Below are 20,820 nucleotides of genomic sequence, written 5' to 3' on the forward strand. Positions count from 1 at the left end.
TGTTCCCTGTGTACTGGGTCCTGGGCAGACAGTGCCAAGCGGGCCCCCGTATGCCCATCACCAGCTCTCCCCACTCCCCGTTCCACCTCCATTTTGATAAACATTTCCATGGGGCGGGGCTGGCTTCAGCACACCTTGCGGTGGAACAGCTATCAGGACCCAGAGCTGTGGTGGGACCCACTGCCACTTGCTCCCACCCACATACTTGTGCATCCTTCTCCTGCTCACAATCCCTCCCACCACCCATACTCAATTGCCTGCACCCCCTGCCTGTCCTTTCCCTGACTGCACTAATTGGTGCATTTACCTGAGAGTGCTGCTGCCATGGCCTCCAGGGGTGCTGCCCCTGTGTCCTTCCCATAGACCCTTCCTTAGTGATACTGGGCACCTGGGAGCAAGGGTGGTGCAGCAGTTCAAGCAAATAGGTGGGGAAGGGCCACCTGTAGGCAGGCGGCAGGGGAGGTGTGTGGGTGGGAGCGAGTGGCAGTGGGTCCCACCAGAGCTCAGTGTCCTGATTGCTGTTCCACCGCAAGGTGTGCTGAAGCCAGCCCCGCCCCCATGGAAATGTTTATCAAAGCGGTAAAAACAAATACCTCGAACAAAAGAGCTTTAATGCTCAATATAATGAACCTAAATCAATTTTTTAAAAACATTAAAAACAATGAGCAAAACAAAAAAAGTTACGGTGCACACCTCTACAAAGACGCCATTTGCATTTAGGGCAAATGCAGTGCAGACTTTCCTGGAAGAAGATGTGAGCAGCAGATCTCAGGTGTGCACACTTCAGGAACTTCAATTTGTCACTCATGGTCTGTGTGATCATTGCTCTATTTGAAAAACAGGGATGAGGTCAGACAGACACATTGGCCTGTAAATGTGAATTTTCTACATCGCTAGACTCCTGCGAGGTTATCAGCAGGGGAGTTCTTTGATCACCCTCAAAGCATTCCCAACCCTGGAGGTATCGAAGGCGCTGCAGACAGCCAAGCCCCAAAGGACCTTGATTCCTGATTCCATTCAGCACTCTGTGAAAGTGCCTGAGGAGGCGCACCAATCTACTACCCCTAGAACCTTCTTGCACAACATGGTATGGATTGATCTTGCACTTCTGGGCATTTACTGAACAATGTTCATTGATGAGCTTGCAGTGGCTTTAGCAGCTTGTTTTCAATTTGCTGTAGGTTTAGAACTAAACAGTGCTTAGCCTACTGAAGTCTTCGGAGGACTATTTTACCTAGGGTTACCAGGTCCAGGTTGGGAAATTCCTGGAGATTTTGGGGGTGGAGTCTGGAGACGATGGGGTCTGTGGAGGGGAGGGGCCTCAGAATGGTATAATTCCATAGAGTCCACCCTCCACAGCAACTACTTTCTCCAGGGGAACTGATATCTGTCACCTGGAGATCAGTTGTAATTCCGGGAGATCTCCAGCCTCCACCTGGAGGCTGGCAGCCCTAATTTTACCACATGTGCTGAGAGTTTCCTCTCCTCAGGGTCCTGAAGCTGGGAGGAGTGAAATAAACCAGCTAATTTTAGAGGCCATTAAAATTCCTCCCTGTAAAGTTGGCATGGGAATTCCTGAGTTCCTGCCATGGGAATTCAGATAGGGGCAGGGTGGGGGCCTTTTAAAGATATATCAGGATATATAAGGCATGCCAAACCCAGCACCAGAGGAGGTTCAAGTTATTTTGTATCCCCATTCAAGGTTGAATTTTTGTCTCCCCCTCCTCATTAGTTCTTGTACAACAGAACATTTGTCCATGGAAATAGCCTTGTTTCCTGGGATACAATTTTATTTTGAATACTAAATATATCTTATTAATTAATTTACTGCAAGGGATCGGAGCTCTGTACCAGAATGCATTTTAATGGATTGCTTCCATACTCTTTTGGGGAGCTCTCTTTTTCTGAGCCAAATGGCAAACATGTACCCCAATGAAACTTCAGTGACTTCACAGTTCCCACGTACGCAACAATCTATCTTCTTTTCAGGTTTCTATCCTTCTTCAAGTGCCCTCTGCCCCAATACAACATCCACCAAAACATTATTTAAAAACAAATTCTACACATCAAGCTTAAGTCAAGCTCCCTGAGAACCAATGGTCTACTCAACACTTTGAAAAACACTCCTGCCTTGCCCACAGCAAAAGAAAAAAATATTTAAAAAAATAGGTCTGTTTAGGCAGTCTGTCACGGGCGGGGGGAGGATTCAATCATGCTGCCTGCCTGCTTGCGCTTGGGCAATGCAGGTCGGTGGCAATTAATGGAAGAACACCCTATTTTGCAGTGGATTTGCCCCTCACCGTGGGAGCAGCACTGCAAAGCACAAGGAAACATGGTAGCACCAGGCAACAGCAGGACACAGAAGTATTAATTTATTGACACTATCATCACTTAGAAAAAGAAAACAGTGAACACAAAGCAGGATTTTTTAAAAAGTTGCTGCCCTGTGCTGGTTGGAGCACTTTTCTGCTTGGGCTCTGCCCTCCATTACTGCTTTGCCAGCCAGTTTCCCACCACAGTGTGCTCCTGCAGACACATGCTTTCTTCAGGGTTGGTGGTTGTTCTCTGTGTGGGCATGTGTAGTATACTTGAGGAAAAACTTGGTGGGTCGATAGTTTAGAGGAAGGACTGCGTTCTGTGTGATTTTGGTGCAAAAACAGCTGCCAATGAGCTTCATTTTCCCAACCCCCCTTGAAAAGAGCAGTGTGCATATGCACAGCTTCCCACCTGACCAACACTTCCCTTGATGCCTTCCCCAAATGTTCTTTGGGATCCATCAATACTGAACCCATTGTTGTGCATGCTCAAAGTTGGTTGGCTGAAGATTTAGAGGGAGGACTGTATTCTGTGCAATTGTGGTCTCGTTAAGTGCAAAGACAGCTGCCTCAAAGAGCCTGGAAACATTCATTGCAAAGTACAGGGCCAAAACTTATAATTATGGGGGGAAAAAACCCAAACAGATTAGATCCAAACTAGCAATGCCTGACCTGGGGGAAAAACATTAATGGTATATAATTTATTTGGAAACTGGATTCAAAACTGAAATTTTCTCAGTGCACACCTCTACTCAGCAGCTGAAGGCCAGAGATGTGGAATCTTTGCAAAATATGGGGAAATCTCCTAACCTAAAGGATGTGGACATTTCTAACCAAGATGACAGATTTATTTAGAAAATGTACATGCTGTCTCTCCAGAGACCTGCTCAAGGTGATTCATATAATAAAAATGACAGAATAAAAATCATAAAAACAACAGCATAAAATAATCATTAATAAAATAAACTGTGAATACAAGCCAGGGGGCATAAAAACAGCATAAAACAACATACAGCAGCCTAAAACGATAGTCATAAAACAGTCTTCAGTCTAGAAGCAGATCATAAAAACAACAGAAAGTTAAAAACCTGGGGAGAAAGAAATATTTTAGCTTGGCAAGCTAATAAAATACCATAAAATAGATGCTAACCAAGCCTTAGAGGGAAGAGCATTCCAAATCTGAAGTGCCACCACAGAAAAAGCCCTGTCTAAGGTCACCATCTTCCTTGCCCCCACAGGCAGGTGAGAGCTTGAGAAGAGAATGCAATAAAAGACAGTTATCTTTCTATCATAACGGTTCTAAGCTCCTTCAAGAAATGCCATCAGCTAAAGCAAAGATTGCCAATCTCCAGGTAGGTTCTGGAGATCTCCAAGAATTACATCATATCTTCAGACTAGACATCAGTTCCCTGGGAGAAAAATAGCTGCTTTGGCATTATACTCCTCAGAGGGCCCTCCCCTCACCAAACCCCACCCTCCCCAGGTTCTACCCACAAGTCTCCAGGAATTTCCTGACCCAAAGTTGACAATCCTAGCTAAAGCAGAGGCCTAGAATAAAACTTTGCAACTCTTCATACTTCCTGCTGCTGGATTCTCTAGAGTGACTTAGATCGGGAATGAAACAATTCAAGTCCAGAATTCTACAGTCTGAGGATGTGGCATATAAATTTCTCAAAGTTTGCAATCAGGAAAACATCTGCTCGGTGATGTTTCCACTGGACAAGGCCAGCCAGAGGCTCCTGGACAAAATGTGCAGAGGTTGCGCCAATCACTACCCGTCTGCTCCTATAATCAAGTTGATTTTTTTATGGGCCTGACATCAGCTTTCAAGATGCATGATCTATGTGTTTATTTAGCTGTCTTTCCTGGCGTCCCCTGGATCTGAACTCCCGTAAATCCTCTGCTGTTGGATTTCTGCGCTTGGAAGAGATTACGTTTTCTGACAGCACATTTCTTCTCCCCGCTTTGCACATATGACAGCTTTCTCTGTCTTCAAGCTGGATTCCTTAGTGTCAGGCTACAAAGCCCTTGTTGTAGTCCATGTGTTAAATAGATGGATCCACACACCCCACTCATTGGAGTCCCTTGGGAAACCCTAGGCAGTATCACTGCCCCCTCTGCTGCCCGTATACAACATTGCTTGCCCCCTGGTTCCTACAGGTATTCTTCCTCTGATGAACCTAGTGGGTGGGGCTATCAATAGCCCAAGACTTTGTTCTTGTTCCCTACTTTTTTTGAAACAACAACAACAACAACAACAACAACAACAACAACAACAACAACAACAACAACAACAACAACAACAAAAGAGAATGCCCCAAACAAGTTGATCCTCTTGGAATTGTCCCACTTGGCATGGGTAGACACAGGCCATTTAACTTATAGGGGAATTTCCTGGGGGGCCACTACCCTACTGGTCCCCTGGTGGCCAGAAGAAAGCCAAGGCCAAGCCCCAGTAATGGTGTCAGTGGCTCAGGGCCACTTGCTCAGACCCTTCATTGACAATGGTAAGGCCTCAGGGGTCACTCAGCTTAACATGTCCCAGGGTTGTTTTCACTTCCCAGTCTATTCCTGCATTTCAGAATGCAGAGGTTGGGAGGGGGGCACTGGATTTCACTGGGTAGAATTTTGCATTTTGTACCAATCTTAAAGACAGAGGAACTGTCTCAGCTTTTCGGGTTGGCGACTTCAGAGCTCACCAATCCAGACTGCACTTTTCAGCTGGTGGCACCCAGTATAATGGGAGAAGGAAGAGGGGACTGGGAAGACCGTGCCCAGCTTTGGAAGCAACTCTTCTAGCTGTGCCTTTAGTAATCATTCGATCGGCAGCAAATAGTAGGTGATAACTCTTCCCTGCAGTGAAAAATAACTTCGGCAGTAAATCTCTGCAGGGCTAGTTGCTATTAAAGAATCAGACCAGTTCATTCTGTATCCCTCACCCCCTTCTATCAGGATGCGTAAGTTTCCCCAGCAGCACAAACCATGCCCTTCTGGAGCCATTGGGGGGTGGTGGTGGTGGTGGTGGAAGGATTAAAAAACCCTCCTTGTTTGCCATGATCCCAATCCAACTGGGCCTCAAATGCCTATAAGAGACTTGAAATAAATGCTGGCATCCCCTGAGACGGAAGTTTGGAATGTATTATTCAGTTATGGAAAAACAACTAGAACAGACAGTGAAATCCTAAGCAGAATTACTCCAGTCTAATGCCATAGGAGTTACTCTCAGGGCTTTTTTTCAGCAGGAACGCGGTGGAACGGAGTTCCGGCACCTCTTGAAAATAGTCACATGCCTGGTGGCCCCGCCCCCTGATCTCCAGATAGAGGGGAGTTAGATTGCCCTCTGCGCCACGGCTATCTAAACTCCCCTCTGTCTGGAGATCAGGGGGCAGGGCCACCAGCCATGTGACCATTTTCTCCGAGGGCAACCCACTGAGTTCCACCACCTCTTTTCCCAGAAAAAAAGCCCTGGTTACTCTGCTTAGGATTTCACCAAGAGTTCCCTAATCCATTTCTCCTTGGAAATCAGAATTGAAGGCTGCAATTAAGAGTGGGAAGGAGGGGGGATATTAAGGGATTGTGTATCCCCTTTCCCTTCTTGCTTTTTGTTCACTCAATATAGCACAATGCATGTAGTTCTCCTACCCATAGGAAGAAAGATGGAATCCCTGTAAATTTTCTCCACACAGAAAGGGAGGGGGGAGAAGAGATCAGAAGAGGATGATTTTCTGAGTTGAAAAAGGACTAAAGGGGAAGGGTTATGCAACATCTCTCCCTCCCATTCCTCTGTGCAGGCTGGTAGCCAGCTGAAGCTGCTTTCGATTGAAAAAAACACATGGAACAAAGTAACACCTAGTTAAAATCCAAGATTTAATCCCCCCCCCATTTTCGAGGCCACACACTTTTAGAATGATAGAAAGACATGCAATTGATAGGTGCCTGTTAAATACCATGAAAATCTTTGTTTCAATTTGGAGATCAAAGCATTTCGTTCTTGTGCTAATTGTGGGGGGCAACTGCCACCAAACTGCTCTTAGCTCTCAGGATGAGGATTTGTAAGAATATAAGACTTCAAGTACTCTGATACCTGTTGAGAGACAAATGCCAGTGGATATCGAATGTCCGGCGAATTCCTGACATGCCTCATTGACAACTTCCTCTTTCAGAAGGTAGAGGAATCTTTGACTTAATCTCATCAATAAGGAATACATGGAGTCTCTCTACACAAGACATCTGCCAAAGATGAAATTTCATCTTTGCCTCTCCCAAGGGGAGGTGAAATTGACAGAGCCTTCTGGGAGGCCAAGATGACATTAACAAACTCTCTGAGGAGTGATCTCTGCAGGCTCTGTCCTTTTAAACTACGCTTCCTGGCTAACAATGTCTCCCTACACTTGCGTGTCCGTCTAAGATGTCTTGTGTAGAGAGACTCTGAGTCGCTAAGGGGATAGTAGTAGGAACTTTAGGAGAAAGTGACAACCCAATGGTGGAATTCTTGATCCTTTGGAATGTTCAAGGTAAGCATAGTTAGACAAGTACTTTGAACTTCAGGAAAGCTGTTAAACTTAGACAAATTCTGCATGTAGGCAAGAAGAATCAGCTGCACAGAGACAGGAACGAGATGAGCTATACCTCACTGAATAGTACAGCATGCAAATAGGATCTAAGGACTGCAGTCAATCACAAACTGAGCATGAGTCGGCAATGTGATACGTCTGCAAAGACGGTAAATGCATAGTAAGCATAGTATTCAAGTCATAAGACATAGTAGTTCTACTCTACCCCATGCTGTCTGGAGTTCTGAGCCTCTCCTTAAGAAAGACATCATAGACAAAGTGGAACGGATTGAAAGGAGGGCAACAAAGATGATCTGGAAAACAAGTCCTATGAGGAAAGGTTGAAGGATATGGGAATCTTTGGCCTAGAGCAGAGAAGACATAGGGGAGATATCGGAAGGGCTTATCCATGGAAGAGGGCAAGGACTTGTTCTTTGCTGCTCTAGAGGATGAGACTAGATCAATTCGGCTTAAGTTCCAAGAGAGTTGATGTCAGTTGAATGTGAAGATTGTTTTAACTTTGGATTTTCTGCATTGGGCAAGGGGTTGGACTCTATGCATAATGAGGTTTTTTCCAGCTCCATGATCCTCTGAATTTATGATTCTTGTGTGAATGCTGTTCTAGCATTCCTCCTTTCATCTTTTCTGCTGAATGGACTATAAAACAATAACAACCACAAACCTTGCAGCCTCTTTCAAGAGGGGCATTAGCTCTGTTCACACTTAATGAAGCTAGAGAAATAGTGACAGGTACAGCTGGCGCCATTTAATAGGGATGTTCGCATGGAAGACACAGCTGGGCGATCATTTCCTGCCATACGCTGCACAGGTCTTAAAATCAATTTTATTGGGACATGTCTGAGGCTGGGTACCAGATTCAGAAGCTGGTTCATGCCTTGTAAGCATAACACGGTTGAATTAAAATGCAGGACGGGAGCAACTCCGCTTCACAAGTTCTGTTACCAAAACTTATGTTGCGTTTTCCTCCTAAAATGGCTGAAAGATCATCTCACCTGGATGGCAGACCTGGCTGCCTGAACTAAGTGTTACAGGAATGACTGACTGTGGCACATTCTACACAGAACCAAACCCGACTTTGCTGCCGAATTAACAATCCATTTGGGAGTTATGGACAGTCATGGTTCCCTGATGAGTGTGTACCTAACAATGGCCGTTTCCACACAGCTTACCTTGTTCCGGAAAACAGCAAAATCTCACGCGAAATCTCGTGAGAAGACAGCATCTTCACACAATAACAGCGTCTTCTCGCGTGATTTCATGCGAGATTTCGCTGTTTTCCGGAACAAGGTAAGCCGTGTGGAAACGGCCATTATATATGTTTGCAAATGTGGGGGTTGTGGTTCTTACATTTCACTGTGAAACCTAACACATCTTAGGTGTAACCCTACAAAGCAGATTTTGCAAAATGTGTCTAAGTATCTCCCACTCTGCCATGGAAGCTCATCGGGTGACCTTGGGCCAGTCACATACACACAGCCTAACCTACCTCTCAGGATTGTTGTGAGGGGGAAAAAAGGAGAGGAGTATGATGTAAGCTGCTTTGAGTCACCATTGGGGAGGAAGAAGGGATATAAATAAAGTATATATATATATTAAAAAATCTAGTTTGAAAACTTCAGAGGCTGAGGCCCTGATTTTTCAGTGCTGTGTGTGTGTTCTGTGACAACACATCACTTCTGGCTTATGGCAACTCAATGAATTAACAATCTCCAAAATGTCCTATCATCAAGAGCTTTGCTCAGGTCTTGCAAACTTAAGTGCACAACTTCCTTTATTGAGTTAATCCATTTCATTTGGGGTCTTCCTCTTTTCCTACCGCCTTCAATTTTTCATAGCATTACTGTCTTTTCCAGTGAGTTTTGTCTTCTCAGTGCTAGAGATACTCCCAAATCCTTACCTGGAGATGGAAGAAGCCTCTCTAATGGTCAAAGATCAGGAGTGCATCTTGATGAGATAAAGATGACATTAGAACTTTCGGTCCTTGAAGTCTCTAACCTCTTTGATCCACCTTAAGCCAAAAGGAAAGGTGGGGTATAAATATGTAAATAAATAAATACCTCCCCTTTCCTGCTTTTAAAGGGACACCACCATCACCCTTGAATGGAAAAGATGGATGGATTGCCCAGTCAGACTGGGAGAAAGATGGGGAACGCCAGATGCCTCGGTCTTTGTATTATGAGACTGTGATGAGATCTACACACTTTAATTCAATTCCCTTGTCCTACAGTCTTCTTTTCGGAATGCAATAAAACAAATGAATTATGTCTTGGCAGCCTTTTTTCCCCCTTCTTGCAAAGAAGAAAAGCGTATTGACGCCTCTAATGAAAAGCTGGGCTCTATTTTGCCATCATGTCTACAGAATTATTAATCTGTATCATTTATAGGACACCGATAAGATCGGAGCCCTGCTTTTTTCCTTAGAGCTATGAAAATCTTTACCCCACCCCTGCACAAACCTTTCCATACTCAGCAGTGGGAGAGGGTGGGGCCCGAAGCATACCAACTGTATAGCTAAGCTGGGCCGATCCAGTTGTCTTCTGTGACTGGACATGCATTTACTAGATGCCATGCCAGATTTGGATTCTTGAGAGTCCACGTTTTGAGTTTAAAAAGCCTAGGAGCATCTAGTCCTCATGGCTGTGGAGTTACCATAATTTCTGAAAAGAAGGATGCCAGGAGTCACTCTCTCAGACCTCAGTCTGATTGATGGGAAGGGGCTGTGGCTCAGCAGCAGAGCATCTGCCTTGCATACGGAAGGTCCCAAGTTCAATAGTGCTCATGTCCGGATTAAAATGGTTCAGGTAGCGGGTGATGTGAAAAGCCTCTGTCTGAGACCCTGGAGAGCTGCTACCAGTCAGAATAGATAAGACTGATCTTAGACCAAGGGTCTGACTCGGTCTAAGGCTTCATGTGTTCACTTGTGATCCCTATTCCCTTGTACATGTGGAGTAGACTGTGGCAACTCAGAAAGGAGAGAATTATGCTTGAGCCACACTGTTCTGCTCCACAGCTTTCATGGGTGTGTAACCTTAGTTAATTTCCAAAACATCTGGGCTGAGGGCAAACCAAGCCCCAAGAATGCCCTTTGAGCTTTTAGGAGGAGGAGGAAGCTTTGAGTCTTGTCTTCACTGATGGATTCTTGCATCCAGAAGGCATCTTGCCAATGTTCGTGAACAGGACCTTTCGGATAATTTGGTTCTATACATAAATTCCCCTTTATGATGTATGGATGTGAAAGTTGGACAATGAAGAAAGCTGACAGGAAGAAAATGGATTCAGTTGAAATGTGGTGCTGGAGGAGAGTGTTGTGGATACCATGGACAGCTAAAAGGCAAATAAATAGGTTCTAGATCAAATCAAGCCTGAAATCTCCCTAGAAGCTAAAATGACAAAACTGAGGGCACCGTACTTTGGTCACATCATGACAAGACAAGATTCTCTGGAAAAATCAGTAATGCTAGGAAAAGTGGAAGGCAGTAGGAAAAGAGGAAGACCTAAATCGAGATGGCTTGACTCAATAAAAGAAGCCACGTCCTCCAGTTTGCAAGATCTGAGCAAGTCTATTAATGATAGGATGTTTTGGAGGTCTTTCATTCATAGGTCGGAGGTGACTTGACAGCATATAACACATGCATACGTGTTATGGGGAATGTCTTTCATTTGACAAAGCCATTTGCATGGGAACAAATACACTATCACGTACATGGAAACAGGTGTAGAGGGTGGGCTATCACAAGACACGCTCATAAGGTGCCTGAGGTTTTCCATCTCTTTTTTATCCCTTGCCAGATGGCTTCACAGTTTAGCAGAAGGCTTTATTATATGAAGCACAGTGTCAGGTCTTGCCAGGTATTTCCCCCAAGCACTTCACTGCATCACTCAGGTGTATGAGTTAAAGCTACTTTATTAAAGAAGAATACTAGTATCAAGATGGTCAGACAGGATCATTGGCTGAAGTGACGCAAGGTAGCAAAGCAAGGTTAATTATAGGGCAAACTCCCCACCCCCAATGGGAAAGGAAGTCCGTTAGGATTTTGGCGCTCTGGGTCATGGAGCCAGGAGAGAGGGGAAAAGGATGAGCTCTGCTCAGTCTCTTAGGAGGTTGATGCAGTCTCGTCTGGAACTTCAAGTCCACGTTCACAGGCTGGCCAGGAAATGGAAACCAAAACACCTGCAAGATAAGCAGCTAGCAACCAGCCAGCAAAACAGGTTCCCTCTGCATGTTCTCAGAGGTACACTACACACTGCAGCAAGAAATTCATAACACATGGCAGATTACTGCTTGAACATCAGCAGCCCCCCTCCCCCCTGCCATGCAAGTGGCTTTCTGTGGATTTTCTACAGCAGAATTCTGAGAAAGAATCCCAGCTAGGTGCTGAACCAGTGTGCAAAGCAAAAATGTTCAGGAGTGTGTGTGTTTTATTAAAGGGAATAGGGCTGTAGTATAATGGAATGGTCCAGGAAGGTACTTTTATAACAGAGTAGGACTTCTATGCACTTTTATAGTATTATCATCAGGGCTCATTTCAAGGGGGAACACACAGGAACGCAGTTCCGGCAGTTCCACAAAGAGGTCACATGTCAGGTGGCCCTGCCCACCTGACTCTCGGCCATTTTGGGCCTGTTTTGTTCTGGATTGGGGCCGAAATGGCCCGGATCAGGCCTCTGACAGGTGGTGGATCACTCTCCTGTTCAGCAGTGGCCTGATCCTGATCATTTTGGGCCCCTTTTCAGACACTTTCAGCCCCTTTTTGCCATTTTGGGTCCAATTTCGGTCCTGAATGGCCAGGATTGGGTCCAAAACAGCCAGGATAGGTGATATCAGGGGGTGTGGCATATGCAAATCAGTCATGCTAATGACACATTTCTGGTGATGTCAAGGGGCATGGCATATGCTAATGAGTTATGCTAATGAGTTCCTCCAGCTCTTTTTCTACGAAATGACCCCTGATTATCATGATGCACTTTTATGCACTTTTATCTTTTACGATATTATCATGCACTTTTATGGTATTATCATCTAGCTTTTCTGCATTATCTTCTACCTTTGTAAGACAATAATCAGCCAATCCTTAGGTGGGAATGGTGAAAAAAGCCACCAATGGTGTGCCTGCTCCAAAGTTACCGTAAGTGGAATGGAAAATATGCACACAGCCATGGGTGCACATTCTCAAGACTAGGAAGAATGTATGTCAATGAATGGCATAAACTGGTTATTGGGCATATTGCTCAGTCCATGTAAATTAGTTCCAACTGATGCTGAGAATGTGTTTCTTACATGATTTCCAGTGAAATCCTAAGAAGAGTTATTCCAGTCTAAGCCCATTGAAATCAATGGGCTTAGACTGGAGTAAGTTTTCTTAGGATTGAGCTGCAAGTCACTTAGCCTGGTGCAGTGTAACAGCAAATAAGCTCAGCTACAAATCAAGAAGTCCCCAGTTCAAATCAGACTTCAGTCATGAATTCATGACCCTTAATCAAACCAATCTCTTATCCTCAGCCCTGTTCCCTAAGCAGCACACCTTACAGCGCAATCCGAGCAATGCTTTCCTGGGATTGAGTCACCATTTAACAGATCTCTGTAGGATTCTCAGTAAATCTCAGGATTACTCTGAATTGTAAAGATTACTGCAGTACAATGTATGTGGAGTGATCCAAACATCCAGAACCGCTAAATACAGATAGCAATGATTCCTCCAGACACTTTATACAATTTATTTATGTATTTAGTCATTTATAGTCCACCTTTCTCACTGAGACTTAAGACGGATTACATAGTGTGAGATTAGTACAATTAGTAGCAAGGACAAGGGCAGGCATTTCCATACAGTGTCAAGGACATTTCCATAAACAATGTCATAGGGTAAATGAATACAAGTTTACAAAGACATAGTTTTTACCTAGAGTATTATGTTCAGTTTTGGGCACCACAATTTAAGAAGGATATAGACAAGTTGGAATGTGTCCAGAGGAGGGCAACGAAGATGGGGAGGGGTCTGGAAACCAAGTCCTATAGGGAAAGGTTGAAGGAGCTTGGTGTGTTTAGCTGGAGAAGAGATGACTGAGAGGTGATATGATAACCATCTTCAAGTACTTGAAGGGCTGTCATATAGAGGACTGCACAGAGTTGTTTTTTGCTGACCCAGAAGGTCGGACCAGAACTGATGGATATAGATTTGGAGGTTTTTTATATATTTATTTTTATATACTAAACCTATGCTTTTTCAGTATTACATGCTTTGCACTTTTTCTATGCTCAGGAGCCAAAGTACTACTTGTAATGTAACCTGTAAGAATTTGACACTTGAAACAAGAAGACTTGAAACTCTGTAAGAACTGATATACTGCTTTTAGGGCTGCACTTATATTATATATTATTCTATAGATTCCAATAGAAATCAGTACCAGAGAGCCTTTTGTAGAAAACTGATTTGATGCAGCAAGCTGGTTTTGGCCACCTGTGGTATTATCTTCCTTAAAGCTGAGAAGGAACTGGGGGAAAGGGCACGAATAGGAAAACATCCCTTCCTATCCACAGATTTCAGTTATCAGAAGATATCAAGGCACCAGATTGAGATTCATTGGCGCCCTTGAAAGTATTATGCCCAGAAGAAAGTAGGTAAAAGGTTAGACAGTGTCCTTCCAAAATGAGGGCAGAGGAAAAAAACTGTGAAGACTGGAATTCCCCCAAATAGAGGGGCCAGCCCAGAATTGCATCTTCAAATCAGAACTGACCCTAGATATGTTACGAGCCAGTAAGATATCAAATATTAGAATATTGTAATATTGTTATGATTATCTGAAAGTATTAATTGCCTGTGTTTCTATTGTAATTTTGATGAGCTCCGGACACAAGGAGACCACCTACTCCTGTGAAAAAGGGGCTCCTCCATTGTTTAAATTAAAAAATCATATATTGCTTCATTCTACAGGACTCCATGGTGTGTGTGTCTCTTATTGTGATTGGCGAGAGGGACACCTAAGGCACAAGTTTGTGCATAACAAGTGGGGCTTCGTCCATCTGTGCCCTGGTGGCGCTGCCCTTGGCGGGCATCAACATCTTCCCAGAAAGTGCACTCCAGCTCAAACTTTGGCTGGCTGGTGAGAGTTGGTGGCCGGTGAGGGGTCGGTGCCCCAGGGAAAATGCAGCGTAATCCGGCAGGAGTCCTGGAGAAAGGAAGCGGAGGAAAGAGTGTGAGCGCGCAGGAGAAATGAGGTAAAAAGGGCTCCCTCCTCGGGCAGGGATATAGAAGATCTTGATAAGTCCCAGTAGGTGGGCAGAGGCATTATTTAACGCGAGGAGGGGAGGTGGGATCCCACATAAATGAGTACAGGAGAGTAATGGGAACTGTGAAACCTAGGTGTGTGTGTGTGGAACATTGGCGCCAATAGATGAGTGTGTTTGATGGCCAAGGGTTGCCAAGCAAGGCATGGCCAGGAGCTCAGAGGAGCTGAGCAGAAGGGTTTGCAAATGCCTCAATGAGAGCGCAATGGGTGTTCTGGCAAGAGAACGCCAAGTGGGTTTGTGCGGGGCTCAGTGGAGACCGCAAGGAGAGACTCATGGGAATGGGTCAGAGGTTTAAGCATGCTCCCGACGAGGCGGGAGCAGGCGGGCTCAAGAGAGTGAGCCGGGAGATGTTTGTGTAGACCGCGGGGAAGGGGCCGCCGCTTCTGTGTGGAAAGAGCCTGAAACATAGGCTTGACTTTACAGAAGCGAGGAAGAGTGAGCGCCTCACTGGTGTAAAGGGATTTTCAGGGTTAAGCACATCAACTGCCCAAGAGTGCGCCAGACCGGGCAAGGTGGGTCTGGAAGGGAGTAAGCAACTGGGCAGTGTGGTGTTGCATAACAGAACCAATGGCCTGAAATTAAATCAAAAGAGTTTTCAGCTAAACATTAGGAAGAACTTCCTGACAGTTAGAGCAGAGTTAGACAGTGGTACTGAGGGTGAATTCTATATTCTCAGATCCTAGAATGTCCCATGGGAGATTGCTTAGATCAGAGGCAACCTAGAATATACAGAATGCTCTGGGAACACCTGAAACTGCAGTCATGAAACTAAGCATGTGGGGTCCTGATCACTGCCTGGAAATGTCCCTCCCCTAAACTGCTCTGATCTTTTCAATGAAGGCTCGCTGGACTAAAAGCATATCAGTGGACTCGGTTATAAATGGACATACTAATCCTTTATCTCATGAAAGGGATGGATGGAATGGGGCAAAATTATGTGAAAGGTTCTGGATGAAGTGACTCTTACCCATTTCTCTTTATGCATAAGAAAGTGTGTATGTGTGTGTGTGTAGAGAAGAGAAAAGAAGAGAGATGTGTTTAATCATTATACTGCAACAGATATTGTGCATCTCCCCCCCAAAACAAATATCTCTCCATGTTCATGGCCTGTTACTGCTAATGGCTCATGGTAGGGCAGGTTGGGCTTACAGTGAAGGCCTTAGATCATAAAGCTGCACTGAATGGAAACAGATAAACATTCACTACAGGTAAAACCTGGCCCAACACCAGCCAAGGGCCCACTGCCAATCCAAAGTGCCAGACAGTACTCTCTTGTGTAGCCTGTGTGCATATGCAAAAATATACAGAAGGCTGTGTCATTTCAAGAACATCAGCATTCTGCTTTCTGCCTCCAATCATGGACAGCCATTTGCTTCTGGATGCTGACAGGCGGGCCATGAACACAGTGAAAACTCCCTGTTTGTTCCTAGCATCTCTTTTTCAGGGGCGTACTGGCCCTGGACATGGCGGTTCCACATAGCTACCATGGGCTAATAACTATCAATAGATTATGTTCCATGAATTTGTCTGATCTGTTCTTTTAAAAAATCTAAGGTAGAGGACATCGCTGCATCTTTGCATGCTGTGTGAAGAAGTACTTCATTTTTTTCTGATCCAAAAGCTATTGACAATCCATATCAGTGGTGACCTGATATTCCAGTAGCGGGGAGAAAAATACCCTCCCCTTTTCATATACTGTTCATTACCTCTGTCACCTCCTCTGGAATGGAAACAGATAAACTCACAGATATTTGTAAAGCAGCCTTCCCCAGAGACTGACCCCTGGTTTAGAAGACAAGCAAAGTCCAGCACAGCTGCACCGGAAAAGCCTTGTCTTGATGCAATTAAAAGTTCAGCTGGGACCAAGCCAAGGGGAGTAAAAGTAACGGCCACTCTGGGGACTTTAGCCCTCATTGCCCTCCAGATTTTTTAAACAGGAGCTGTCCATCAGGAGGTACAATATAGGCTGCTTCCACACACATTGGATAATCCACTTTCAATACTCTTTAGTGAACATTTGGAACTGCTTTTCCATGTGTGGAACAAAAAATCCACTTCCAAAGGAATGCTAAAGTGCATTGAAAGTGCATTGTGGGGACCACCTCTCCCCATATGTTCTCTGGAGGTCGCTTCAATCAGCCAATAAGCACTTGTTGATGGTCCCTGGCCCCAGGGAGGTCCACCTGGCTTCTACCAGAGCCAGGGCCTTTTCGGTCCTGGCTCTGACCTGGTGGAACTCTCTGTCTGAGGAAACTAGGGCCCAGCAGGATTTGTTATCTTTCCGCCGGTCCTGCAAGACGGAGATATTTTACCAGGCATTTGGTGGGGGCTAGGCTGTCCTCTCACAGGCCATACCACTGAAGACCATCCATCACCCATGCAGGAGCTCATAAGTGTGATGCAAGGCATGATGCAAGAGCCAAGCCTTGCTTCTAAAATGCTGTATTTTAATATTTCTATCCGCCAATTTTAATTGTATATCGAATAATGTTTTAATGTTTTTATAATGTTTTAATTGTTTTTAATCTTTATGTAAAAATTGTATGTTGTTACACTGCCCTGGGCCTGTCTGATGGGGAGGGCGGTCTAGAAGTGTAATAAAAAATTATTATTATTATTCAACGTGTCTGGAAATGGCCATAATCTCTCTGTGGAATTAGGCAGAAAATGTACCACTCCTACTGGTATGAATAACAAGGATTTAGAGGAGGTCAATCTTGGACCATGTCCCCAAATTAGCTAGGAAATGACAGGCAGACCAGTGAGTTTCTCCAGCTCCCAATTTAACAAGATGCTAGCTGCTTCCTGGAACCCTACTGGGTGATCTGATGGGAAGCAGGACAAGATGAGTCCCAGACTTAGTCTTGAATGAAGGCGACCCTGAAGGCAAAATACACTGACACCAGCCGGTCATTATTTCGACACTCCAACAAGCTACTTGGGAACATGCCAGCCTTGAATATTTGGACACTTGGCAAATAATAAATAACTTGTAGCTGTATTCAATGTTTGGCGATGCCAACTGTCTCTAATTTATTTGTAAAAGATTATAATTTCTGCTCCAGTAATTTATTGCACAGTAACATAAATGAAGCTCATGAGATGATGGGGTGAAAGGGAATGCTGAATAAATTCCCAAGGTAGTACATGAACATCTTTAATAACGCTAGTGTTTTATAGGAACACAGGGGGGAAAGCATACAGATAAAACAATAAACAAAAGTACATTGGAGAGAGAGATATTTAGCTATATATTGAATTTGATTAAAGTAAACTCCCTTTCTTGGGGATACAAAAAAAAGAGATTACTAAACCTTGGATCCTATTGGGAGTGGTTCTGCTCTTGAATTGGGATGATCCAGGGAGCTTGCTGTTTCAGCACCCTGGATAGTTCCTCTGTTCCATAATCAAGACTGAAGATGCTCATCATTACCAAATAAATCCTTATAAAAAGGAAAACATTGTGGGTAGCTAAGAGAGAAGGAAGGAGGAATCAAATGAACCGGGGCTTACAGCCAGTCCAAAGCATAATAATCACATATACAAAATCTTGTGTAGGATATAGCCAACGTTCTCACTCAATCTCACCCAATTCCCTTTCTTACTATAGCCCCTTGTCTCGCATAGGTTTAGTACATGTGGATTCCATGATTCTCAGCATAGCTTATATCGGTGGTCAAAAGGAATCACTCTTTCCTTTTTTTACAAAAGCTGGTTGGATCCAGAATCCTAATGACTCATCTAGGTTTTGAGCACAACAAATCCACAATAGGCTCCTGAAGTTCATCTTCTTATGTCATGGGAACTGGGAGCAAAACCCCCCACTTTTTGACTCAAGTGATGTTCAAGAACAGCATTGGAGAGGGCTTTTTGAACCACAGCTGTGTTATTCCCCAACAATGAGCTCAAATCCCTGTCTGACAGGAAGATTTGTGAGATCAAAGGTGGGGCTGTTTTGATTGTACGGAGTTGTACAATGGGCGTGAGTGCATGCAAATAAGTGTTGCTTTGATGTTCAGGAAGTCAGTTTTCCCACATGGTTCCCTTTGGGTTCAAATATATTACCAGTTAATAGCTGGGATGATCTTTAAGAGGGCATATGGGCACCCTTCTCTGTAGCAATGTGTGAGGTTGAGTGTGAGAAAATGAAATGTCTTGGCTACTTGTTCAGTTAGTTATCTTGCTCAGTATTTTTTTCTTCCCACACATTGAAAGACATTGTCGGCTTACTTGAACTGCTGTGTATCACAGTCACCACTAGGGGAGCTGTTACTCCCCAGCTATGTCATATGCTATGACGATTGGGCGTTCCACTAGTATAAAGGAATTTTGCAGTGGGTCAGTCAGCATGGTGCCAACGAATACTGCGTGTCTTTTCTCAGGAGGCTGGGGGTGCATAGAAAAGTCTTCCTGAATGATATTTTGCTTTTGCATTGCCTTTCCTCCAAATGCCAAATGTTCACTTGCCAAGTTGCCACCAGTGGGAATGCAAGTGTCACCCCTCTCTCCCATCTCTCAAGCCTCTTGCAAATGGCTTACACGCCCTGGTGTCCTTTTGTCATTCACTACAGGTAAAACCTGGCCCAACACCAGCCAAGGGCCCACTGCCAATCCAAAGTGCCAGACAGTACTCTCTTGTGTAGCCTGTGTGCATATGCAAAAATATACAGAAGGCTGTGTCATTTCAAGAACATCAGCATTCTGCTTTCTGCCTCCAATCATGGACAGCCATTTGCTTCTGGATGCTGACAGGCGGGCCATGAACACAGTGAAAACTCCCTGTTTGTTCCTAGCATCTCTTTTTCAGGGGCGTACTGGCCCTGGACATGGCGGTTCCACATAGCTACCATGGGCTAATAACTATCAATAGATTATGTTCCATGAATTTGTCTGATCTGTTCTTTTAAAAAATCTAAGGTAGAGGACATTGCTGCATCTTTGCATGCTGTGTGAAGAAGTACTTCATTTTTTTCTGATCCAAAAGCTATTGACAATCCATATCAGTGGTGACCTGATATTCCAGTAGCGGGGAGAAAAATACCCTCCCCTTTTCATATACTGTTCATTACCTCTGTCACCTCCTCTGGTAGTTATCTTTTTCCTAAACTGAAAAGCATTATTTATTTTATATTTTACTTCATTTATATCCAGTCCTTCCCCCCAGTGGGGAACCAAAGCAGCTTAGATCATGTTCTTCTCCTCCATTTTTTCCTCACTTTTTTCCTGAGAGGTAGGTTAGGCTGAGAGTACGTGACTGGCCCGAGGACCTCCAGCAAGCTTCCAGGGAAGAGCAGGGAATCAAACATGGGTCACCCGGATCCTAGTCCATCACTCTAGCCACTATACCAGATTGGCTCTCACATTCAACTTTCCTTATAGAGAATAGGTTCCTTCCTAATTTTAGTTGCCCTTCCTGGAACAATTTTGAACCTATGATACATCTGAGTGCCTTAATATAGGCTAAAGTTCTAAGATACCTAAAGTTCTCAAATACCTATTCCTATTCTGTTCGCCATTTGTGAACAGAGAGCCAATTTTTGGATGGGCTGTTCATCTGCTTGCCTTCTCATTCATGGCTGTTCAGCAGGTTGCTTCATTGCATTCCTTCCTTACAGTACCGTACAGTGCAACCAGCTCTTCATCCATGTACTTTCTGATGTTCTATTCCCTCCCTTGCTGTGTCACTGCTTCAATTGGCAGGCAATTGTCTAAATAGACAGTCACAAATCATACTGGAGAGCCAGTTTGGTGTAGTGGTTAAGAGCGCGGGACTCTAATCTGGAGAGCCAGGTTGATTCCCCACTCCTCCACTTGAAGCCAGCTGGGTGATCTTGGGCTAGTCACAGTTCTCTGGAGCTCTCTCAGCCCCACCCATCTCCCAGGGTGATTGTTGTGGGGTAATAATAACATACTTTGTCAACCACTCTGAGTGGGCATTAAGTTGTCCTGAAGGGTGGTATATAAATCAAATGTTGTTGTTGTTGTTGTTGTTGTTGTTGTTGTTATAACACACTTTGTAAACCGCTCTGAGTGGGTATTAAGTTGTCCGGAAGGGCAGTATATAAATTGAATGTTGTTGTTGTTGTTATAATATAAACAGTATGCTTTCAAAAAATACCCTACCATTTGGTGTTCATTTAAGCAATGTTAATGGAAGTAACTTTTTAGCAGGAATTTAATTTAAGCAATGTTAATGGAAGTAAACTTTTTAGCAGGAATTTAAGTCATTTAGGGCCAAACCACACAGACCCAATTGAACAGAGCAAGAGTCCAGTAGCACCTATAAGACTAGCAAAATTTGTGTTAGGGTATGAATTTTCATGAGACACAGCTCACTTCTTCAGATACAGCTACATTGTGAGTCCATCAGTCCTTATATCTTGGAGAGGGGAGTGATTACAGAGGCCAAATGACAGTATCAGGTAAATGACAAAAGCCAGCGAATGACAGTAGCAGGCGTGATTGGATAGGGTGGAGTATGCAGAGTGGTGGTGGGTGTGAAAAAATCAGAAATCACCCACCACCCCTCTGCAAAACCCGCCCTATCCAATCATGCCTGCTACTGTCATTCACTGGCTTTTGTCATTTACCTGCTATTGTCATTCGGCATCTGAAATCGCTCCACTCTCCAAGATATAAGTAC

Source organism: Eublepharis macularius, chromosome 5 (genome assembly GCF_028583425.1).
Source record: "Eublepharis macularius isolate TG4126 chromosome 5, MPM_Emac_v1.0, whole genome shotgun sequence".
In the NCBI taxonomy this organism is placed as follows: domain Eukaryota; kingdom Metazoa; phylum Chordata; class Lepidosauria; order Squamata; family Eublepharidae; genus Eublepharis; species Eublepharis macularius.